This window comes from Rhinopithecus roxellana, chromosome 21 (assembly GCF_007565055.1).
Source record: "Rhinopithecus roxellana isolate Shanxi Qingling chromosome 21, ASM756505v1, whole genome shotgun sequence".
NCBI classification, from domain to species: domain Eukaryota; kingdom Metazoa; phylum Chordata; class Mammalia; order Primates; family Cercopithecidae; genus Rhinopithecus; species Rhinopithecus roxellana.
This window is the reverse complement of record NC_044569.1, coordinates 40,428,470-40,455,266: the sequence shown is the minus strand read 5'-3', so window position 1 is coordinate 40,455,266 and position 26,797 is coordinate 40,428,470.

Here is a 26,797-nt window from a genome sequence, read left to right as displayed (position 1 = left end):
GAAAAAGCTTTTCTAGCATGTAAATTTTAAGCACAAGAAGAATATACTTTTAAATAATTAACTTTACTTTTTCAACAAATTTAATGGAAATGTTTGTTAAATGTTATTTTTATCCCTACCTTTTAAACAAAAATGCCTATAACCTAATTTAATGATAATACTTATACATTACCCAACATAACAACTTGTAACATCCTCAAACCAATCCTTTTAAACTATCATTATCATTTGATATGATTATTATTCAATCCATGAAATATTACTGTAATTTCATTTTAACTAATTTTAATTTTAGAGTTTAGAGTTTTTTCAATTTACTTTTTTTAACTTAAACATTTTTTAGTCTGGGCACAGTGGGTCATGCCTGTAATTCCAGCACTTTTGGGAGGCCAAGGCGGGCAGATCATTTGAGGTCAGGAGTTCTAAACTGGCCTGGCCAACATGGTGAAACCCCGTCTCTACTAAAAATACAAAAATTAGCTGGGTGTGGTGGTGGGCGCCTGTAATTCTAGCTACTTGGGAGGCTAAGGCAGGAGAATTGCTTGAGCCCAGGAGGCAGAGGTTGCAGTGAGCAGAGATGGTGCCACTGCACTCCAGCCTGGGTGACAGAACGAGACTCCATCTCGGGAAAAAAAAAAAATTATATGTTGTATTTTATACACGTATATGTATATACGTGCATAAAAAACACGTAACATAAAATTTACCATGTTAACTATCTTTAAAGTGTATAATTCAATAGTGTTAAGTTTATTTAACAATAGCTCTCCAGAACTTTTGGAGTTTTTTAATAACCTCATTATCAAGTCAAAACAAGTCTCAAAATATTATTTTAATTTAGATATATTGAATAGGCTTGTTATTGGTATTGTATACATCATCCAAAACTTGGATTTGTTAAATAGAATCATTTGTAAGAGGAGTTTTCTATATAAGGGCAATTACTGTGTTTTTCTCATTTGTCTCTCTTTATGATAAAATTATGGCTTGAATTTTGGATCCTAGTTCTTTATTTGAGATATTGTTAGTTAAGTCTGTTGAGAGGTTCACAGTCACAGTTGTGGATGAGTGCAGTTGCTGCTGTACTACAAATGCTTGAAATGCATGTGATTAAATTACATTCTGGTGGCCTGTCTCTGGAGACTCTCTAATCAGTGTATGCCAATAGCAATGACGGAAGACATAAACTGGGCTCTAAAATGATAATAGTATTGGCTGCCTTCGTATAGCAGGATAAATGACTTTAGAGCTTTGACTTCAGGCTTCTTCAACATGAACCAATACAATTTTTTAAAGGAGATTTCAGAAAACGAGTATGTTACAAAGGATGAATAAATCTTAAATGCCAAATATTCATGACTCAAGAGGCAACTCGAACTAATTAGCGTGCCAGCACTAACTCAAGCCAGGAAGTCGAGGATGCTGGTGGCATGAGTTATGCCATCTCTCCCAGATGCAGGTATGATGATGGAGTGTGCAGGTCCTGCCATAGGCAGGCTGTTCCTTTGGTGTCTTCCTGTGGCCCTTGCCTGGGTCCCTTCTCTTCCTTCTAGCTAAGCCTCACTTCCTGTGTCATTACCACTGCCACATTCTTATTTGCTGTCTGTCAAGGTGTTAGAGTCAGATGGGCCTGGGTGACTGACGGTGGCTAAAATTACTGGACTTTCTCAGACCAGTCTCCTCCTCTGTAAAATGGGGAAATAATGCCCACTTCATAGGCTTCTTTTTAAGATTAAACTGTATAATCCTTTCATTGCAGGAAACTCAAGCTAGGAAAAAGGTCCACTATTTTTTGACAGTTTTTATACCCTGGATTAGAAGTGTGTGGAAAGGGACTGCTATGCTACAATCGCCAGTAGTGTTCCTGTTTTTGTCTGAGAGACAACTGTGTTGTTCCTTTGTTTAGGTAAAGTCTCTATTTACTTTTTGGTTCTATGCATGGAAAAGCCAGGGTCCTATTCTGGAATGGAGATTTTGGCATTTGAGGAGCTCAAGTGCTCTACATGATAGCATAGTTTAATAACTAGCTTGCTTTGTGGCATTGTCCCTTTTTTCTATGCTATATTTTAACTGGCACAGGGTACTTATTGTAGCTATGGGAGAAATAACCATGCTCCCTAGAAAGGAAGCCCTACACACACTGAGTAGCCTGACTGTGAGAAGTGTGGGTGGAATGTCACTGCCACCGTGAGCTGCCTCGTTGGTCCCTCAAGCTCAGCGGCTGAAGGATGAGAACTGGTAAGGGAATTTGGGGGGTTGGGATGGCCCAGGGCAGTCATAACTACTGTTCAGTATAATGCACAAATCAAGTGTTTATTTCTGCTTTGTCATCCACAGGTTTTAGTCACATTGTGCTAAATGTTAAAGGCTCTAATTAGCTGTGCTTTGGGGGAAGGTCTTGTGTTTGCTTCTATACTGGGAGAATAGGAAAGAGGCTGAGAGGTGACCTGCTTAGGGGCAGCTGAAGGTTGCTGAGATGACAAGAAACATTACGTATCTGTAGAATATACATTCCAGGATTTCCAGAGATATGAGAATTCCAGAGGTCAAACAATGCAGATTTGGATTATTGCTATTTGGGCATTAAAACAAGTGAAATGTTCGTTATTTGTGCAAAACAGTATCTGCCTTCAAGTTATTTGTACTTTAAGAAGGTTTGCCTAAGATAGAAGGGGTGGTCTCCATCCAAAGAATGGGTTAAGAACCATGAAACAATCCCAGTGATGATATTTTAGGGAAGGTGATGTATCTGCTACCCCCATTAAAATTGTACCAGGTAGGCTATTGCCTACTTACAAATTGGTTCCTGTTTTGTTCCAAAAAAAAAAAAAAAAAAAGCAGCATCTCAGAGCCCTCTCACCTTCTCAGAAAATTTGGCAGCCATTAAAGAGCTGGATCTGTATTTCCTGGCTTGGTTCCTGTGCTTACTTTTTTCTAGCTATTTAGTGAAAGGAATAAAACATCTACCTTGGTTTTTTTAATTAACTTTTATTTTAAGTTCAGGGGTCTATGGGCAGGTTTGTTATATGGGTAAACTTCTGTCATGGGGGTTTGTTGTACAAATTATTTTGTCACCCAGCTATTAAGCCTAGTACCCATTAGTTATTTTTCCTGATCCTCTCCCTCCTCCCACCCTTCACCCTCTGATAGGTTCCAGTGTGTGTTAAAACGTCTACCTTATAAACATCTTGTGCCACTAGATAGAAAATGTATTTAAAGATTATCTCTACATCCCTTATTCTCCCCTATCTGGCAGCTCCTATCCTTGCCCATGCCCATTTTAGTGCTCCAGTAACATGTTGTTGGGTAAGTGACTTAGGCTATAGAGAAGGAAGGTGATGCTGGTGATGTGGCCAACAGTACTCGAGTCTCCAAAATCTCTGTGTAAGGGGTAGTGTTACCTTGGGTGTTGGGATTATAGTTACAGAAAAGAGAGCTAAGTTAAGAACTTCGAGAGGAATGGCCCTAGACTTTTCATTTGGAACCTCCCACCACGTGTATGCCAAATGGAGGAGGGTTTCTGACTTGAAGGTTAAAAGTCATGTGAATGGGGGTTTACACTGAGTGCATGCAGACAATCAGGAGAGTGGCTGCTGAAGAACTAGAAATGGACTGATTGGCAGGATGTGCACACTTTAGTATTGGGTTCTAGTGTTGGCTTCTACTTGTATGATATTTTGGAATCTATGTGTGGGTTAATGCAGGAAGAAACTGGACATTTACTTTCTGTCTGAGGCATATCCTATTTCTTTCTTTCTGGATTTTTCAGTAACATTATTTCCCTATAATATCAGATACAATATATTCCTCTTCAAAGGTTTAACTGTTAACTTCCTTGTTCTTTGTTTCCAAGATCAACTTCCTTATTTGGAAAAAGTCCTTACTCATCTTGTAAACTAACCTCCCACCCTTGCAGTGCTCAGACATACCGAAACCTGCCTTGTCAGATAAGCCTTGACTTATCCCCCTTACTTCTTCCCTTTTCTGCTTCAGCCATAAAAACTCTTGTGTTATTACCTTATTTAGAGAAGTTTAAGCTTTAGCCAATTGGGATTCTTTAGATTGTGCAGTCTAACCCCAGCCAATAGGGGAAGGACACAGAAATAGGAACTGCCTTAGGGATAAAAACTCCTTCTCTCCTTTGTTCAGCGTGCTCTTGAGACCATGCCCGGCACAAACAGCACCCTTCTGCAGAAGTAAAATTTGCCTTGCTGAGAAAATCTTGTTTAAGTGCTCATTTTCTTTGTGGCACCAAGCATTTGTTTCTAACAACATTAACTCTTGGCTTCACGGGTTTTACTTAAAATGGTTTGTGGAGATACAATGTTTACTGGAACCAAACAGATTTTGCTATATTTTAAGACAATGTAAGTACCTGGTGCTCCTGGGTATCAAAAATCAGCTGAAGACTATTGTTATTGGCCAAAATCATTTTCTATTTATAAAATAATATGGAATGATTTTATTACTATAAGAAAGGTTAGCAGCATGCCTCCTTAGACACTATATGACAATAGGCTATAATCTCTCAAAGTTATTGTGGAAGACACAAAGAAGCCTGGAATGGAAGTGGTGGCCAGTTTACTTGAAAGAAATCTCTTTCTTCCATTTTTTTACTGCCAGGATAATTAGGTATAAAACATTTTGTTAAACCTGTAAATGGTAGGACTTTATGTTTGTCCTCTAAAACTTTCATCCATTGACTGACTTAGTAATTTTGATATATTATGTGGCATTTTAATTTCAACATTTGGGAAGTGAGAATTATCCCTGAAAACACTATTTGTTATTGGGGGCTTTGAGGCACTAAGAGTATCTTGCTTTATAAAATCCAGAGAAATTCTAATTTCAAACTTTTGCTGGATTTGGGGTAATTTGGCTGTTTATACCATCTCTATGGTGATTTCCAACACATTTCACACTTAATCTTAAAAATGAGTGTTTTCTACCACATCTGCCACCCACTCTTTTTCTCTTGCAGAAGCTGTTTTGGGTGATACACAATAACTAAATATATTCATATATATTCCAGCAATTATGTTTACAAACAGATACAATTGCCTGGCAATTTGGTTTGTTATTTCTGGATTAAATATTATTAATTACCTTTTTTTAAAGTATAAATTTAAACGCAAATTGTCTCACAGATCACCTTCCTTGTTTTAATAATTATGAGTCTCCATAATCATATTGCATGAGACTCATCATTATATTTATGCCGGTAAATATTGGAAAAAATATAAGACATATTCTTTAATACTGAGTTATAGTAACAATAGCAAACATTTAATTAGTGCTTACTATGAGCAAAGTGCTTTAATCCTCACAAGAACACTCTAAGGTAGGTAATATTCTCATTCCAAGTTTATCAATGAGAAGAGTAAAGCCCAGATAGGTTACATAAATTTCCCAGTGACGTAGCTAATAAGCGATGGATATGAAACTGGTATTCTAATCCGTTTGCTCTCAAAGTCAGTACTCTTAAGCCATACGTGTTTTATCATTTGGTAATTCTGCACATAAACAGTATTTCTTGTTTAAGTTGGCTGGAAGCTACATATTAAGAAATAAATCATTGTGGATGAGAGTGGACTTTTGTAAACAAATTCTCTTACACAGTATTACTGATGAGTATTACTGATAGTATGTAATTTTGTTCATTCCCCCTTTTGCTATGGAACTTCTCCAATGGGTCCTAAATGTGGATTCACTTCACCATAGCAGGTCACAGCTGCATGAGCAAGCTGGAACTTCCACCACCTGCATCCCTGGCTCGGATGCCCTGTAATGGCCTGTTTTACTTGTAGTCAGAGACAGTGTCCTGAGAGAATCCCTTTTGCTCTTCCTTGGGATACCGCCTTCTTATTCAAGGGACAGTTCCTCTTATATTTCCTCCTTTACATTGAGAGTTTTCCTTTATTGCCCTGTGCTAAAACCCAGGCACTGCAGTGAGATCACTAGCCAAACAATTCATGGGGATCTTCTTAAATGCTACATACAATAAACAAGAACAGACAGGCCCACAAGACTAGCAGGCACCACCCAAGAAGGAAATTCTGAACAGCATTCTGTCTACTGGCATTCTTGTTTCTAGTCTCGAATATGGTAAAAGAACACAGGTTTAGGAATTAGGACTTTAGTACTAAGGGTGCCAGTAAATTCTCATGGAACTGCAAATTATTTAATCACTCCAGGTACCAATTTTCTCATTTGTAAAACAGAGAAAAAGGTTATTTCCCAGCTTTACTTCACAGGGTTGAGATGATTAAATATCTTAGAGTATTTTAAAAACCAGAAGGCACCACACAAATAAAATGTGGGAGCATATGGTATTTCCATGCAGCACAATAATACAAGCATAACAATGGGGCTTGTAGGAAATGGAATCAGTGTCCAGGGACTGTGCACTTGCACATTCCTTCTATGCAAGAAGATCCTGATGACTATAGGAATTAAGATTGAGAACGAGTTCTAGGGAAATTTGGCCTTTTCTCTCTATTTGTAGCATGACATTTTGTTTACGGGTTTGGTTTTCAGCTCAGTGGACTGCAGGCCTCTCTGTGAAGTTTCTGCTCCTAGGATAAAAGCAAAAGGTACACACTAATACTTCCAAATTAAAAACATGAGTCTTAAGCTATTGTCAATGGCAAGAAATAGATCCCAAAGAACAACACTTTTAAATGTTCTAGTTTGGGGTATCTAGTTTAGGATAAGCTTTTTGTGATAAGCAGAGTTTTAAAATACCTCTCTGCCCCACCCCACTTCAAGATTTCCTGCCCTAATCTTTGAGACTGTGAGTATAATGAACTATCATGCCTGCTATTATGAATGTACTTAATATTGCTAATCAGTTGACTTTGAGTTAGTCAGAAGGGAGTTAATCAGGCCCAGGTAGGTCTAGTCTAATCAATTACTTGTGCCCTTTAAATGCAGAGAATTTCCTCTGGTGGGCAGCAAAAAAGGAAGTCAGAGAGATTCCAAGTAAGAGATGGATTCAACATGGCCCTGCTATCTTAGAAGGCGGAGGGGTCACATGGCAAAGTATGTGGGTGGCCTCTGGAAGCTGAGAGTGGCCTCAGCCAATAGCAATCAAGGAAGCTTCTATTTCTGTCTTACAACTGCAAGGAACTAAATCCTGCCAATAACCAGAAGGAGCTTAGAAGTGAATTCTTCCCCTGATCTTCTAGGTAAGAGCCCTTCCTGGCCAACAACTTGAGTTTGGCCTTGTAAGACCCTAAAGAGATAATTTGGTCAAGCTTGCCTGCAATGACCTACAGAACTATGACCTCATAAATGGGTGCTATTTTAAGCTACTAAGATTGTGGTTATTTGTTAAACAGCAATTGACAATTAATACACTATTGCCTATATTTATGTTTCTACATTGCATTTATTCCTGTTTTGACTCCTTTGGTTCCACCACTGAAAACTGTATTCTGTCTTCCTTATAGCTGTAACTAGTTCTTTTTCCACTGACTTCATCTCCCAATGATACATCTGATATTGAATATGGATGAGATATACTCATGCATCCTTTCATTCCATAAACAGTCATTAAGTGCCTATTATGTGCCCTAATGCACATATCTGGGAGTAGAATAATGAAACAAATATTGTCTTTGTTCTCATGAAGTTTGCATTCTGGCAAATAAAACAAGTAATCATCAAATAAACTATAACATCAGCCATTGTGAAGTGTAAGAAAGGATGGTTGGTGAGGTCAGTGGCCAGCTACTGTTGGCTATGGCAAGGAATTTAGATTTAATGGGGAAGTTGTTGGAGAGCTTTGAGTGGGGGAGTGACCAGATTAGATTTTTACTGTAAAAGGATCACTTGGACTGCTTTGTGGATAGTACACCCAGTTGGGAGGTGGTAGGTAGGAAGGTAAAGTGAGAGAGGTGAGGGGAGGTGATAGGGCTAGGGAAAGACAGAAGTCTGAAGGAGACATACTGGTGGCCAGCACTAGATGGGAGTGGTAAAGATCATGGGAAATGATTACATTTGGAATATATGTGAAGGTAGAAGAAAATTAAACTGAAAACTAATCTTCACCTCTTGAATACAAGTGGTTGAGGTGGCTCAACTCCTTCACTCCCCATTGATTGAGTACTCACCTTGCATATCAGCTGACATTCAGATTCCAATTTTGGCTTGGTACATTACATATGTGATTTCACTTACTCCTTAAAATAGTCATATGAAGTGGTTATCTTTAATCCTATTAATATTATTCTATGTTATGGATATTCAGGGTTGTTCGTAAACAGATCAAATTGTGTGTTTGCATGTGTTTACCAGCAGTTTGATGTTGAATCATTCTACAAGTTCTGTTCTACTTGAAAACCAACCACACCCTCTTTCTTTTAGGACTTCTTTTCTTTCACATATGGTTCTTGATCCAGATGTCAGAGGCCAGAACCTGTCGAGGACGGATAATTACAGCTGAGTCCAGGGATCCTGGAATGGAATTTTTACTTTTGGAATTTTCTTCTGCATTTAGAACATATGGCCTGAAGCAAAGACTGTGGCTAGCACTGATCCCATAACATTGTTTATGATCATATGGCCTGAAGCAAAGACTGTGGCTAGCTCTGATCCCATAACAATGTTTATGATCTCATAAACATTGGTGTCTTTTCTGAGTGTGCCACTAGAGCAAGGAAGAGCATCCTGAGAGATTATTCTGTATGATGCTGAGTCAGAGCACAGTCTCTACAGTATCACTAGTTGAAAGCAGAATGCTATTTTAGGTTTCCACCCCTGACACTTGATTTTGAAAAGCTCTCTAACACATGCAAGTAATGGAGTACCTGATTGTCTAAAACAGTCTAAAACAATCCATTATTAATTCTTCACAATTCCTTTAAAATCGAATTGTTTAAAATGAAAACTAAAACCAAATATAGGATGTCGATCATCTTGGCATACTTTTAGGAAGTGAAAAGGATAATTTCTGTTCCTTAAATAATTATTTTGAATACCTACTATGCACAAGCCACTGTGTCAGAAACTTAGGCCACCAAGAGAATTCAAAAGCAACCCAGTCCCTGGCCCTCATGGAGCTTTAAGTCTAGTAGAATAAGAAATCATTAATCGAGTACTCACACAAATAAGTCTATAGTTACAAACCAAGAAATACTATGAAGCAAAAAGCAACATAAATCTTACTTTCATATTAAGTATAAAAATGACCTTGCTGTATGTGCATTTATATATGTCCTGAGAAAATTTGGAGAAAGAATGAAATGAATTATCAAAAATATGAATATTCATAAACTTTCTGGGAGCTATTATTTAGAAACATTTTAAAATAAAAAGTTGTTTTTTTTTCATTAACAAAGCACAATATCAGCATTTGACCTTTTACAAATTCCACATGGTACTACCATCCTACTGAGCTAGCATGGCACACGGCCTGCATTTCTTTATATAACTTCTGTATTGTTATGTCTTCATTCATTTATTATTCTTTCAAGAAAAAACTCTATTTTTTTCTATAAAATTGCTGGCCTTTGCATAAGTCTCAAAATTGTATGATAACAAAAATAACACTTGTCATTACATTCCTATTATGTACCAGATACACAAATATATATATACTTATTTAATTTTTTTGGCAATCTTGAAATGTAGGTACAGTTGGCTCTTTGTATCTCTGGGTTCTACCTCCATGGATTAAACCAACTAGGGATCAAAACTACCTGGAAAAAACAATTGCAATTGTACTTAGCATGCACGGACTTTTCTTCTTGTCATTATCCCCTAAAAATACATTAATAACAACTACTTATATAGCATCTACATTATATTAGGTAATATAAGAAGTCTGTAGATGATTTAAACTATATGGGGAGCATGTGCATAGGTTTAACGCAAATACGATGCATTTTTTAATTTTTTAAATGGTTTTTTAAATATTTAGTTTAATTTTAAGTTCCGGGAAACATGTGCAGGACGTGCAGGTTTGTTACACAGGTAAATGTCTGCCATGGTTGTTTGCTGCACCTATCAACCCATCGCCTAGGTATTAAGCCCAGCATGCATTAGCTATTTAACCTGATGCTCTCCCTTTCCCCAGCCCCACAACCGGCCCCAGTGTGTATTGTTCCTCTCCTTGTGTCCATCTGTTCTCATTGTTCAGCTCCCACTTACAAGTGAGAACATGCAATTTTATAAAAGGGACTTGAGCATGCTTGGATTTTTGATATTTGAAGGAGGTCCTGGGACAAATCCCCCATAGATTGTGAGGGATAACTGTTAGCCTTATTTCATATGAGGAAACAAGACCCATAGAAATTAGTAAGTTACACAAGGCAATGCAGATACTTGTTATTTAAATTCAAATCAGGCTGATCAGCTTCTAAGTCATGCATCTTTTCATTACACTGTTATTGTAAGGACAATGACACATGTACAACAATAGTTACATTTCAAGAAGGTGTGTGATGAGTGCCATGTTCTGAAATTAGGATTACAGATTGGAAAGAGTGGCATTTTTAGCCAAAATGGCTAAATAGAGGATACCATTTCCTCTATTTACCAGTTCCCAGATTTGCCACATTTTTTCTTTTTGAGGTCTCTATCTAGTACATCATTATCTCCCTCTCTTTTATCCAAACACATTGAGGGTCCTTATAAATGGAGGAGAGAAGACTATTTCTGTCTTTAAAAGTGTTTTCCACTAAAAAGTTTTACTAGTAGTGTAGGAGACAGATTTGTAGTCTAATGTACTTACTCCACTTCTCATTCCAGTTTTCGTAAGAGATACTCAATTTGTGATTCAAGACTGTTTCAGTGTATCAAATAGGTATGTAATATCGTTTTCTTGCTTTTAGCAGTAATGGTATATTTGATATCTCCACTCTGAATTTCTCTGTTGATTTAGAAGGCTCATGAAGGCCCATCTGGTAGCATCTTGTAAGACAGTGCCAGCTGGTGAAGCAAATGGCAATGTGGGCTTGAACTGCATCTCCCCAGCCTTGTATCCAATTTGGATCACCTTTTGGTATATGCCACACAAACTTGCACTCAAAAGTGGTCTGCATTTTAGGCACAGAAATTTAACAACTATGATTAGGATGGAGAAAAAAGATTATGAATTATATGAATACACCATAATTTTGCAGAGCTTTTTAAAAAACTCCTAATATAAGAAATATTTAAACCAGAGTCGGCAAACTTAAAGCCACTGTTAATTCCCCCAACATCCTTATAATTGTGCCTACGTTTCCTACCCTTCCCCAGAGCCCTGTGATTTCCTAAATAATGTATATATGTTCCAAGACATGAGTATTGGATGTTTCAGTCAGAGGGCTTGAATCAGAATCTGTTACCCAGAGTCGATCTTGGGCAAGTCACTTGTGTTCTAAGCGTATTATTTCTCTCACTGGAAAAATGGTAGCTAAGCTGACCTTTGCTTTTTACTTCTCAGGGTTTTAAAAAGAAAACATATTCGTACACCCAAAGAATGTTTTGTGGCAAACAAGAGCTTTCTCTTCCTAGAAGAGTGTCTCCTTAGATTAGCAAAGAGGCTTCAGTGATTTGCAAACTGGCAGGGCTGCTGAAACACCATAGGCTTGAATTCTGTCAACTGATTCTCTAAGAGTGTTAAGATAACTACCTTGACCTTATATGCTTACATTTATTTTAATCTTATTACAATTGTGAATCCCACTTAAGGACATTAATAATACTGGTTGAAATTTATGCTTTTAAAGAAAAGAATATGATTGTCTTAGATTGTTTGGGTTGCTTGAACAAAATACCACCCAGTTCAAAATACCAGATGGCTTATAAACAAGAAATGTATTACTTACAATTCTGGAGAATGGGAAATCCAAGATCAAGGCACCAGCAGATTCAAGATCCAGGCACCAGCAGATCTGATGTCTGGTGAGGGCCTGCCTCTTTGTTCACAAATGGCCTGTCTTCTTACTTTGTCTTCACCTGGTGGAAGGGGTAAGGGAGCTCTTGGATCTCTTTTCTCAGAGTATTGCTGTCTTTAGAAGTGTTCTCCACTAAAGGGTTTTATTAGGAGTGCAGGAGACAGATTTGTAGTCTAAGGGACTTACTTGCACTTCTCATTTCAGCTTTCATAAGAGATGCTAAATTTGTGATTCAAGACTGCCTAATCACCCCCCAAAACTCCTCACTTCCTAATACCATCACACAATGGATTAAGATTTCAACATATGAATTTTGGGAGGACACAAACATCCAGTCTATTGGACTATGATGATCATACAAAGTATTTCTGGTTTTCTTTCTGGGAACATGATAAGGTTGCACTCCTTCCCCCATCTCCTCTTTGAATAAAGGAACGTGAATAGAAGTGACTTACATCACTATTAGTGAAAGTTTTAAGAAGCTGTATCTATTTGCCACTTCTGTCTTCCACAGTTAGGCAAATTTGGAATGATGGCTATTTATCAACCTGTGAATATGGATGCCTAGATTAAAGCTTCTAGCCAATTCATGATGCACATGTAGAAGGAATGAGAAATAAACCCCAATGTGCTAAGCATTTACATTTTGACTTTTTAAAAAATATATATTTATTGTGCTAAGAACACCTAACCTGAGATCTATCATCTTAACAAATTTTTAAGTGTACAATACAGTACTGTTAGCTGTAGGCACAATGTTGTATAGTAAATATCTAGAATATATTCATCTTGTATAAATGAGATTCTATGCCCACAGATTAGCAACTCTTGTTTCTCTCCCCATAAGTCCTTGACAAGCAACATTCTACTCTGTGATTCTAAGTTTGACTACTTTAGGTATTTCCGGTAAGTGAACTCATGCAGCATTTGTCCTTCTGTGACTAGCTTATTTTACTCAGCATAATGTCTTCAAGGTTCATTGAAAGAAAGTTCATTCAATGTTGTTGCATTTTGCAGAATTTTCTTCTAAGGCTAAATAATAACCATTGTATGTATATATCTCGTTTTTATTCATTCATCTTTCCATGAGCAATTAGGTTGTTTCTACTTCTTGGCTAATGTGAATAGCACTGAAATGAACATGGGAATGCTAATATCTCTTTAAAAGCCTGATTTTAATTCTTTTGAATAAATATCCAGAAGTGGGATTGCTAGGTCATATAGTAATTCTATATTTAATTATACATATATATAATTAGCATATGTATATGCTAATAAAGTTATGAGGCCAAGAAGTCCCAGCATCTGCCATCTGCAATATGGAGAACCAGGAAAGATGGTGGTATAATGTATAATGCAGTCTGAGGTGAAAGGCCTGAGAATTGGGAGGCCAATGGTATAAGTCCCTATATGGGTCCTAAAGCCCATGAACCAGAGCATGTATGTCGGGCAGAAAAAGATGTATGTCCCAGCTCAAGCACAGAAAAGAAATTTGCCTTTCTTCCACCTTTTTGTTCTATCCTCAATGGATTGACTGAGGCCCACCCACATTGGTGAGGGCAGTCTTCTTTACTCAGTCTACTGATTCACATTCTAATCTCTTCTTAATACACTTTCACACATACATACTTAGAAATAATGTTTCACCAGCTATCTGGGTATCCTTTGGCCCAGTCAAGTCGACATGAAATATTAACCATTTACATCCCATGCTGATTTTTGATACCAACTGCTTCATTTAATATTCCCACCAAGAGTGTACAGGAGTTGTCATTTCTCCTCATCTTCACCAACAATTGAACAAATGTCCCTTCTTTTTAGAATGCCCATCCTGACAGGTGTGAGGTAATATCTCACTATGGTTAGTAACATTGAGTATCTTTTCATATGTGTTTTGGTTCCTTGTATGTCCTCTTTAAAGAAATGTGTATTCAAGTCTTTAGCTCATTTAAAAATCAAGTTATTAGTTTTCTTGCTAATCAGTTTTTTACATTTCTTGTATATTTTGGAAATTAACCCCTTATCAGACATCTGGTTTGCAAATGTTTTCTCCCACTCCATAAATTGCCTTTTCATTTTGTTGATTATTTTACTTGCTGTGCAGGAGCTTTTTAGTTTAATATAGTCCTGTTTGTCTACTTTTGCATTTTTTGCCTCCTGTTTTCATTTCATATCCGTAAAAGCATTGGCAAGACCAATGTCACAAAGTTTTTTTCCTTATGTTTTCTTCTGTAAGTTTTATAGTCTTAGGCATTATGCTTAAATCTCTAATCCATTTTGAGTTGATTTTTTTGTGTATGTTGTAAGATAAAGATCCACTTTCTTATTTTTTACATGTGGACATTTAATTTTCCTACTACCATTTGTTGAATAGACTATCTTTTCCCACTGTGTGTTCTTGACACCTTTGCTGAAGATCAGTTAATCCTGTAGATGCATGATGACGTGGCTTGGCTGTATCCCCACCCAAATCTCATCTTGAATTGTAGCTCCCATAATTGTCACATGTTGTGGAAGGGACCTGCTGGGAAGTAATTGAATCATGGGGCGGGTCTTTCCTGTGCTGTTCTTGTGACAGTGAATAAATCTCATGAGATCTGATGGATTTATAAAGGGGAGTTCCCCTGCACAAACTCTCTTGCCTGCTGCCATGTAAGACATGTCTTGCTTCCCCTTCACCTTCTGCCATGATTGTGAGGCCTCCCCAGTCAACTGGAACTATGAGTCAATTAAACTTCTTTTCTTTATAAATTACCCAGTCTTGTGTAGGTCTTTATTAACAGCATGAAAACAGACTAATGCACGTGAATTTATTTCTGAGCTGTTTATTATGTTCCATTAGTCTATATGTCTGTTTTTATGCCTACAGTATAATTTTTCTACTATATATTTATAATATATTTTGAAATTGGGAAGTGGTTATGTGTCTCCAGCTTTGTTTTTCGTTCTCAAGACTGCTTTGGCTATTCGTGGTCTTTTGTGGTTCTATGTGAATTGTAGGATTGGTTTTTCTGTTCATATAAAAAAATAGGCCCTGAGATTTTGATAGGGATTACACTGAATCTGTAGATCACTACAGGAAATATGGATATTTTAATAATATTCATTCTTCCAATCCATGAAAACAGGACATCTTTCCATTTCTCTGTGTCTTTTTTAATTTCCTTCATCAATGTTTTATAATTTTCAGTGTAAAAGTGTCACTTTTTTGATTAAACTTATTTGTAACTACTTGATTCCTTTTGTTGCTAGTAATAAGTAGTATTGAATTCTTAATTTAGCTTATGGATAGTTTATTGCTTGTGTATAGAAATGTCACTGATTTTTGCATGTTGATTTTGTATCCTGAAACTTACTAAATTCATTTAATAGTTCTAACATTTTTTTTGGTTGAGTCTTTAAGGTTTTATCTCTATATATTATTACGTCATCTTCAAATATATGTAATTTTACTTCTTCCTTTCCAATTTGGATGACTTTTCTTTTTTGCCTAATTGTTCTGGCTAGGACTTCTGGTACTATGTTAAATAGAAGTGGCAAGAGTGGGCATCCTTGCTTTTTTACTGACCTTAAAGGAACAGTGTTCAAGTTTTCACTATTGAGCATAATGTTAGCTGAGGGCTTTTCATATATAACCTTAATTGTGTTGAGCTTCTTCCCTGCTGTTCCTACTTTGTTGAGAGTTTTTGTCATAAAAATATGTAGAATTTTATCAAATTCTCTTTTATGTCTTTTGAGATGATCATATGGCTTTTATTCATCTTTCATTCTTTTAATGTGATGTATCACATTTGTTGATTTGCATATGTTGAATCATCCTTGCATCCTGGGGATAAATCCCCCTTGGTCATGGTGAATGATTCTTTTAATGTGCTGTTGAATTTGGTTTGCTAATATTTTGTTGATAATTTCTGCATCTACATTCATTAGAAATATTGACGTGTAGTTTTCTTTTGCTGTGGTGGCTTTGTCTAGCTTTTTTTTATCAGGGTTAATTCTGGCCTCATAAGTTCGGAAGTGTTTCTTTCTCGTCAATTTTTTGGAAGCGCTTGAGAAAAATTGTTATTCTTCAAGTGTTGCATACAATTCATCAGTGAGGTGTTTGGTCCTGAGCTTTTCTTTGTTGGGAGATTACTGGTTACTGATTAAATAGCCATACTAGTTATAGTCCTGTTCACACTTTTTATTTCTTCATGATTCAGCTTTGGTAGGATGTATGTTTCCAAAAATTTATCCATTTCTTCTAGGTTTCCCAGGTTTCTGGTGTATAATGGTTAATAGTAATCTCTTACAATCCTATGCATTTCTGTGGTATCAGCTGTAATGTCTCCTCTTTGTTTTCTGATTTTATATGACTCCTCTCTTTTTTCTTGGTTATTCTAGCTTAATATTTTCAAGTTTATCTTCTCAAAAAAACCAACTCTTAGTTTCACTGTTTTTTCTATTGTTTTTCTGTTCTTCATCTTATTTATTCTGCTATAATCTTTATTATTTCCTTTCTTCTTCTGACTTTGGATTTAGTTTGCTCTTATTTTTCAATTTCCCTGAGATATAAAATGGGTTTTTTTATTTGAGATCTTTCTTCTTCTTCAACATAGGCACTTATGACTGTAAACTTCCTTCTTAGTACGTCTTTTGCTGCATTCAGAAAGTTTTGTTATGTTCTATTTATATTTTTATTTGTTTCAAGATATGTTTTATTTGTCTGGATTTCTTTTTTGACCCATTGGTTGTTCAAAAATGTGTATCTAATTTCCACATTGTCACAACTTTTTCAGTTTTCCCGTTGTTATTTATTTCTAGTTTTACTACATTTTGGTTGAAGGGGTACTTGGTATTATTTCAATATTATTAACTTTGTTAAAACTTGCTTTGTGACTTAACGTGATCTATCTTGAAAAATGTCCTGTATGCACTTAAGAAGAATTAATATTCTTTTGCTGTTGAATGGAATGTTTCGTAGAGATCTGTTAGGTCCATTTGATGTATAGAGTTGTTTGCATCCACTGCTTCTTTGTTAGTTTACTGTCTGGTTGTTTTTCTATCAATTCCTGAAAATGGAGTGCTAAAATCTCCTACTATTATTGCAGCACTATTTTCCCTTCAGTATTATCAATGCTTGTTTTATATAGTTAAGTCTTCTCTTGTTAGGTGCATATCTATTTATAATTGTTATATCTTCCAAGTGAATTGGTCCTTTTATCATTGGATTATATACTTCTTGTTTCTTGCAACAATTTTGACTTACTATCTATTTTATCAGATATAAGTAAAGTCACATCTACCCTTTCTGGGTTACTAGTTTCATGGAATATATTTTTTCATACATTTTTTTTCAGCCTGTGTCCTTTAATATAAACTGTGTTTCCTGTAGATAGCATATAGTTGGATCTTTTAAAAAAAAATCCTCAGCCACTCTGTATCTTGATTGGAAACTTGAATCTGTATACATTTTAAGGAAGTACTGATCAGGAAAGATTTACTAGTGCCTTTTTGTTCACTGCTTTCTGTCTGCCTTGTAGTTGTTTTGTCTATCTTTTTCTCTCTCACTGTCTTTGTATTTCATTTATTTTTTAAAACTGATAAGCTTTGCTTTCTTTCTCTTTTTCTTTCGTGTTACTTCCGTAAGTATTTTCTTTATGGTTGACATGGGGCTTACATAAAATTCTTATAATTATAGCTAATTTAAACTGTGAACAACTTATGTTCAATTGTTTATAAAAACTATACTTATACTTATCCCTCACATTTTATCTTATTGGTGCCACAATTTATATCTATTTATATTGTCTCTTGTAACATTTTTAGGCTATAGTTACTTTTAATACTTTTATGTTTTAACTTTTATAGTAGAATTAAAAGTGACTTACCATTGTTACAGTAATACAGCATTCTGTATTTGTCATATATTTACCTTGACAAATGTGTTTTATATTTTCTTATGCCATTGTGTTGTTGTATTACATCCTTTCATTTTAACTGGAAGAACTCACTTTAGCATTTATTGCATGGTTGGTCTAATGATGATGAACTCCCTTACTTTTTTTTGTTTAGCAGAGTCTTTGTCTGTCCATTTTTGACAGAGAGCTTTGCCAGGTAGATTATTCTTGGTTGAGAATTTTGGGGTTTTTTTCTTCATCAGTTTGACTATTTTATCCCACTGTCTGCTGGCCTGCAAGGTTTCTGCTAAGAAATCCACTGATAGTCTCAACAGAGTTCCCTTGTATAAGACAAGTTGCTTCTCCATTGTTGCTTTCAAAATTCTCTTTTGGCCTTGACTTTTGACAACTTGATGTCTTTTTGTAGATTTTTTTATTCATCTTATTTGGGTTTATCTGGGCTTCCTGAATCTGGATGCTCATTTTCTTCTCCAGATTTGAGGTTTCTGCCAGTATTTCTTCAAATAAGCTTTCTGCTTCTTTCTTTCTTCCCCTTCTGAGACTCTCATTATGCATATATTGATTCACTTGACAGATTCACACCCATAAATCCCTTAAGCTTTCTTTACTCTTCATTCCGTTTTTTTCCTCCTGTGACTCAACCACTTTCAATGACCTCTCTGTGTTCTCTATCCTTTCTTCTGCTTTATCTAGGCTTCTGTTAAATCCCTCTAGTAAATTCTTCAGTTATTATATTCTTCAGTTCCATGATATGTTTGCCATTTTTAAATATTTTATATTCCTGTTGAAATTTTCACTTTATTCATGGATTGTTCTCCTCACCTTGATGAACATCTTTATAATGGTTATTTTGAATATCTGTCAAGTGAATTACATATCTCTTTTCACTATGGTTGGTTTCTAGATATTTATCTTGTTCCTTTTGTTGAAACATTTTTTTTTCTTTCTTCATTTTCCTTGACTCTCTGTGTTGGTGTCTGCACAGTAGACAAAAGAGCTAGCTCTTCCAGTCTTCACAGACTAGATTATTACAATAGAAGTTCCTCACCAATCAACCCACCCAGTGATTCTCAGAACTTTGTCCTTGTCCAACGTGCTTTCTTTGTTCTTAGTGGCTCTCCGACATCTACGGTAGGCCAAGTTCCATGACTGCTCTAAGACAAGTGAAACTGAAACCAGTTCCTTGGGAAGCCTTCAGAAAACTTGGATTGTATGTTCTGCCCACCTCTTTTCCTTCCCAAAGGGAAGCTGGAATCTATGGTTTTTTGTCTGTTCATTCTGTGCTTAACATGGAATAGGGGGGTGGTATGGAAATTATTTGCATGCTAGATCAAACTGCCATATTTGTTCTCACTGGCCCCCACACGACTAGAGTGTGCCAGATCCCATCAGTGTTCTGTGACAGGCAAGACAGGCAATACTTTGGGAAACCCTCATAAAAGTTAGGACATTGGGCATGTGGTTCAACATTCCCCCTCCCCAGGAAAAAGCTGAGATCTGGCTTTTTTACCTACTTGCTCTTTGATCAGCTGGGAAGAGGGGCTGTGGTGACTGCCAGTGCAAACAGCCATCTTTGTTTTCAGTGGCCCCTAGATGGTTACATTTTGCCAAGTCTCTTCAGTGCTTCAAGACAGGAAGAAGAGAAGCCAGTTGTTCAAGGAGATTTTCCTTGATCATATGGCACTGTGCTGGGGGATAGGGATTCTTGTAAGAGGGTGTCTTGGAATTTCCCTACCAGCTTTGTTGTGTCTGATATTGCAATTTCCCAGGGTGTAGGAGCCTCTCAACTGGTTTATGAATTTCTCACAAGGGAATTTTTGTGTTATTTAAATAGTGTGTTCTTGGAGAGAAGGAGGATCCAAAACTTCCTATTCTGCCATCTTGTTGAAGTCACTCTACTACTTCCTCCCCATTAAAAAATATATATATATCATTGCTTATTCTACATAAAAAAGACAATACTACCAGAAGCCCAATCCTAAAATACGAGACATTGGGTCAGAGAAGAAATTCCCAAAGTATGGTGCTGGACCCTTGGGAGTTCCTGATACCCCATTAGTGGCTCCACAGGGTCAAAACAACTTTTATATTAATACTAAGATTGTGTTTACTTTTTTCACTCTCAGTCTCTTCAAAATATACAGTAAAACTTTCCAGAGGCTGTATGACATATGGTCTTACAGCAGATTGAATGCAGAAGCAGATGAAAGCTTAGCTGACTTTTATTTAGAAATTAAGGAATTTACACAAAAATTAAAATTGAGTATTCTATGAGTCTTCAGTTAATAATGCAGGCAAGGGCACTATATGCAGGGACAGCAAACCCATGATGGGTTCCTCACACATGGGGTGGCTGAGGAAAGACGCTAACACCCACCAAAGGAAGCATTCTATTCACATGGTTATTAAGAGCCTTCTTTGCTATGGTTGCTCTAGTTGAGTACTAACATGAGATGCAAAGATCTGTGCACTCAGTGCCTGAGAGGCTGAGTACTAGGGTCAGACTACCTGTGTCTCAATTTTGAAAGGTGTCTCTCATTAGCTGTATAACCTTAGTATTTTCCTTATCTTCTCCAAAACTCAGTTTTTTGAACTATAAAATAAGGGGAAAAAAAAAGTCCTTATTTCTTAGGCTTGTTGTGGGGATTAAATAATATGAGAAACATAAGGTACTTAGAATAATGTTTGGCATTTATAAGTACCTACTATATAAGCACTATATGCTATTATTTTGCTTGACTGTCTATTATACCTTGGGCACTCTCTTATGGGGTGATAGCCAAACGCTTGTGAAATAGATTTTGTCAGTAATACCTTCTGAATTGGTAACCAAACTTACTATTTGCAATTATTGAACAATCGTGTTTTCTTTAATAAAAGCACTCTAAAATTCTTGATATGATTTTTTTCCATAACTTTTCTATATTTTTCATGTTATCATAACTACAACACACTGTAGATAAAAGTCACACTATAGACAAAAGTCAAGCTGCAATATTATGACTATATGCTTAGTCTGTATTCTGGAAGATCCTACTTAGGATGTTGTCTGTGAAGTGAGATGTATTTAGAAACATTGGAAATTGTATAATTAGCTTTTTACCTTTCATTTGAAATTGTCTGCGAAGGTTATGTTCTAATCTGATAATTGTATGCTCTTGAGCCCCCATGAAAAATCTACAAGTTAACAAACTTTCTTCAATGTGATTTGTCCTTTTGCAAGTTCATGCTTCGTACTGCCTATAAACCTTTTGTTTTTTATTCACCTTTTTTCCCTTACAAATTCAACTTTTGATTTTTAACAAATTTAGCATAACCTCTAGAATTTTGAACTTTTGAGTTTTTTATTTTCTTTTCTTCTAGGTTCTACACATATCTAGACTTTATAATCGTGTCTGGAACTTCAGGCTGGGGAAAAGTCTAAGAGATGGATGCCTATATGGAGGTATCTTAACATTAATAAACTGTCTAGTAAGGAATTTGGCCTTTTTCCCTAGCTCCTAGGAGGTAGTCTGTAAATGTTTGTACCAGATGTTGTTGGTGTGAGAGTGCATAACATTGTAGCTTACCAATTACAACGTGCATGGGGAGGGGAAGGGGAGAACACTGCTGTATTATAACTCCCAAGAATCAGAAATAAAAATATTAATGTTCTTTCATTTAAGTTTGCTTGATTAAAAACAAACTATAAATCAATCACCTCGCTGTGCTAATAACTAACAGTGTTTTTCCTAGCATAAGAGGAATACGTTATTTAAAATATATTATTTTGGGGGGGGGGGGGTGGAGCAAGATGGCTGAATAGCAACAGCTCCAGTCTCCAGCTCCCAGCACGAGCGACACAGAAGACAGGTCATTTCTGCATTTTCAACTGAGGTACTGGGTTTATCTCACTAGGGAGTGCCAGACAATCGGTGCTGGTCAGCTGTTGCAGCCCGACCAGCAAGAGTGAAGCAGGGCAAGGCATCGCCTCACCTGGGAAGTGCAAGGGGGAAGGGAATCCCTTTTCCTAGCCAGGGGAACTGAGACACACAACATCTGGAAAATCAGGTAACTCCCACACCAATACTGCACTTTAAGCAAACGGGCACACCAGGAGATTATATCCCACACCTGGCCAGGAGGGTCGCCCGCCCACGGAGCCTTCCTCATTGCTAGCACAGCAGTCTGTGATCTAACTGCAAGGCAGCAGCGAGGCTGGGGGAGGGGTGCCTGCCATTGCTGAGGCTTAAGTAGGTTAACAAAGACCTGGGAAGATCGAACTGGGTGGAGCTCACAGCAGCTCAAGGAGCCCTGCCAGTCTCTGTAAGACTCCACCTCTGGGGACAGGGCACAGCTAAACAACAACAACAAAAAAAAAGCAGCAGAAACCTCTGCAGGCGCAAACGACTCTGTCTGACAGCTTTGAAGAGAGCAGTGGATCTCCCAACATGGAGGTTGATATCTGAGAACAGACAGACTGCCTGTTCAAGTGGGTCCCTGACCCCTGAGTAGCCTATCTGGGAGACATCCTCCACTAGGGGCAGACCGACACCCCACACCTCACATGGTGGAGTACACCCCTGAGAGGAAGCTTCCAAAGCAAGAATCAGACAGGTACACTCGCTGTTCAGCAGTATTCTATCTTCTGCAGGCTCTGCTGCTGATACCCAGGCAAACAGGGTCTGGAGTGGACCTCAAGCAATCTCCAACAGACCTACAGCTGAGGCTCCTGACTGTTAGAAGGAAAACTAACAAACAGGAAGGACACCCAAACCAAAACCCCATTAGTACGTCACCATCATCAATGACCAGAGGCAGAGAAAACCACAAAGATGGGGAAAAGGCAGGGCAGAAAAGCTGGAAATTCAAAGAATAAGAGCACATCTCCCCCTCCAAAGGAATGCAGCTCATCGCCAGCAACAGATCAAAGCTGGACAGAGAATGACTTTGACAAGATGAGAGAAGAAGGCTTCAGTCCATCAAACTTCTCAGAGCTAAAGAAGGAATTACGTACCCAGTGCAAAGAAACTAATTATCTTGAAAAAAGAGTGGAAGAATTGATAACCAGAATAATTAATGCAGAGAAAGCCATAAATGAACTGACAGAGATGAAAACCATGACACGAGAAATATGTGACAAATGCACAAGCTTCAGTAACCAACTCGATCAACTGGAAGAAAGAGTATCAGCGATTGAGGATCAAATAAATGAAGCAAGAAGAGAAGTCTAAACAAAAAAGAAGAAAAAGAAATGAACAAAGCCTGCAAGAAGTATGGGATTATGTAAAAAGACCAAATCTATGTCTGATTGAGGTGCCTGAAAGTGAGGGGGAAAATGGAACCAAGTTGGAAAACATTCTTCAGGATATCATCCAGGAGAACTTCCCCAACCTAGTAGGGCAGGCCAACATTCAAATTCAGGAAATACAGAGAACGCCACAAAGATACTCCTCGAGAAGAGCAACTCCAAGACACATAATTGCCAGATTCACCAAAGTTGAAATGAAGGAAAAAATCTTAAGGGCAGCCAGAGAGAAAGGTCGGGTTACCCACAAAGGGAAGCCCATCAGACTACAGCAGATCTCTCGGCAGAAACTCTACAAGCCAGAAGAGAGTGGGGGCCAATATTCAACATTCTTAAAGAAAAGAATTTTAAACCCAGAATTTCATATCCAGCCAAACTAAGTTTCATAAGTGAAGGAGAAATAAAATTCTTTACAGATAAGCAAATGCTTAGAGATTTTGTCACCACCAGGCCTGCCTTACAAGGCAGGATGCACTGAAGGAAGCACTAAACATGGAAAGGAACAACCGGTACCAGCCATTGCAAAAACATACCAAAATGTAAAGACCATCAAGACTAGGAAGAAACTTCATCAACTAACGAGCAAAATAACCAGTTAATATCATAATGGCAGGATCAAGTTCACACATAACAATATTAACCGTAAATGTAAATGGACTAAATGCTCCAATTAAAAGACACAGACTGGCAAATTGGATAAAGAGTCAAGACCCATCAGTCTGCTGTATTCAGGAGACCCATCTCACATGCAGATCTCACATGCAGAGACATACATAGGCTCAAAATAAAGGGATGGAGGAAGATCTACCAAGCAAATGGAGAACAAAAAAAAGCAGGGGTTGCAATCCTACTCTCTGATAAAACAGACTTTAAACCATCAAAGATCAAAAGAGACAAAGAAGGCCATTACATAATGGTACAGGGATCAATTCAACAGGAAGAGCTAACTCTCCTAAATATATATGCACCCAATACAGGAGCACCCAGATTCATCAAGCAAGTCCTTAGAGACTTACAAAGAGACTTAGACTCCCATACAATAATAATGGGAGACTTCAACACTCCACTGTCAACATTAGACAGATCAACGAGACAGAAAGTTAACAAGGATATCCAGGAATTGAACTCATCTCTGCAGCAAGCAGACCTAATAGACATCTACAGAACTCTCCACCCCAAATCAACAGAATATACATTCTTCTCAGCACCACATCACACTTATTCCAAAACTGACCACATAATTGGAAGTAAAGCACTCCTCAGCAAATGTACAAGAACAGAAATTATAACAAACTATCTCTCAGACCACAGTGCAATCAAACTGGAACCCAGGACTAAGAAACTCAATCAAAACCGCACAACTACGTGGAAACTGAATAACCTGCTCCTGAATGACTATTGGGTACATAACAAAATGAAGGCAGAAATAAAGATGTTCTTTGAAACCAATGAGAACAAAGATACAACATACCAGAATCTCTGGGACACATTTAAAGCATGTGTAGAGGGAAATTTATAGCACTAAATGCCCACAAGAGAAAGCTGGAAAGATCTAAATTCGACACTAACATCACAATTAAAAGAACTAGAGAAGCAAGATCAAACACATTCAAAAGCTAGCAGAAGGCAAGAAATAACTAAGATCAGAGCAGAACTCAAGGAGATAGAGACACAAAAAACCCTCCAACAAAATCAATGAATCCAGGAGTTGGTTTTTTGAAAAGATCAACAAAATTGATAGACCGCTAGCAAGACTAATAAAGAAGAAAAGAGAGAAGAATCAAATAGACACAATAAAAAATGATAAAGGGGATATCACCACCGACCCCACAGAAATACAAACTACCATCAGAGAATACTATAAACACCTCTACGCAAATCAACTAGAAAATCTAGAAGAAATGGATAATTTCCTGGACACTTACACTCTCCCAAGACTAAACCAGGAAGAAGCTGAATCCCTGAATAGACCAATAGTAGGCTCTGAAATTGAGGCAACAGTTAATAGCCTACCCACCAAAAAAAGTCCAGGACCAGATGGATTCACAGCTGAATTCTACCAGAGGTACAAGGAGGAGCTGGTACCATTCCTTCTGAAACTACTCCAATCAATAGAAAAAGAGGGAATTCTCCCTAACTCATTTTATGAGGCCAACATCATCTTGATACCAAAGCCTGGTAGAGACACAACAAAAAAAGAGAATTTTAGACCAATATCCCTGATGAACATCGATGCAAAAATCCTCAATAAAATACTGGCAAACCGGATCCAGCAGCACATCAAAAAGCTTATCCACCATGATCAAGTGGGCTTCATCCCTGGGATGCAAGGCTGGTTCAGCATATGCAAATCAATAAACGTAATCCAGCATATAAACAGAACCAAAGACAAAAACCACATGATTATCTCAATAGATGCAGAAAAGGCCTTTGACAAAATTCAACAGCCCTTCATGCTAAAAACGCTCAATAAATTCGGTATTGATGAAACGTATCTCAAAATAACAAGAGCTATTTATGACAAACCCACAGCCAATATCATACTGAATGGGCAAAACCTGGAAAAATTCCCTTTGAAAACTGACACAAGACAGGGATGCCCTCTCTCACCACTCCTATTCAACATAGTGTTGGAAGTTCTGGCTAGGGCAATCAGGCAAGAGAAAGAAATAAAGGGTATTCAGTTAGGAAAAGAAGAAGTCAAGTTGTCCCTGTTTGCAGATGACATGATTGTATATTTAGAAAACCCCATAGTCTCAGCCCAAAATCTCCTTAAGCTGATAAGAAACTTCAGCAAAGTCTCAGGATACAAATTAATGTGCAAAAATCACAAGCATTCTTATACACCAATAACAGACAAACAGACAGCCAAATCATGAATCAACTTCCATTCACAATTGCTTCAAAGAGAGTAAAATACCTAGGAATCCAACTTACAAGGGATATCAAGGACCTCTTCAAGAAGAACTACAAACCACTGCTCAGTGAAATAAAACAGGACACAAACAAATGGAAGAGCATACCATGCTCATGGATAGGAAGAATCAATATTGTGAAAATGGCCATACTGCCCAAGGTCATTTATAGATTCAATGCCATCCCCATCAAGCTACCAATGAGTTTCTTCACAGAATTGGAAAAAACTGCTTTAAAGTTCATATGGAACCAAAAAAGAGCCTGCATTGCCAAGACAATCCTAAGTCAAAAGAACAAAGCTGGAGGCATCACGCTACCTGACTTCAAACTATACTACAAGGCTACAGTAACCAAAACAGCATGGTACCAAAACAGAGATATAGACCAATGGAATAGAACAGAGTCCTCAGAAATAATACCACACATCTACAGCCATCTGATCTTTGACAAACCTGACAAAAACAAGAAATGGGTAAAGGATTCCCTATTTAATAAATGGTGCTGGGATAATTGGCTAGCCCTAAGTAGAAAGCTGAAACTGGATCCTTTCCTTACTCCTTATACGAAAATTAATTCAAGATGGATTAGAGACTTAAATGTTAGACCTAATACCATAAAAACTCTGTAAGAAAACCTAGGTAATACCATTCAGGACATAGGCATGGGCAAGGACTTCATGTCTAAAACACCAAAAGCAAGGGCAACAAAAGCCAAAATTGACAAATGGGATCTAATTAAACTAAAGAGCTTCTGCACAGCAAAAGAAACTACCATCAGAGTGAACAGGCAACCTACAGAATGGGAGAAAA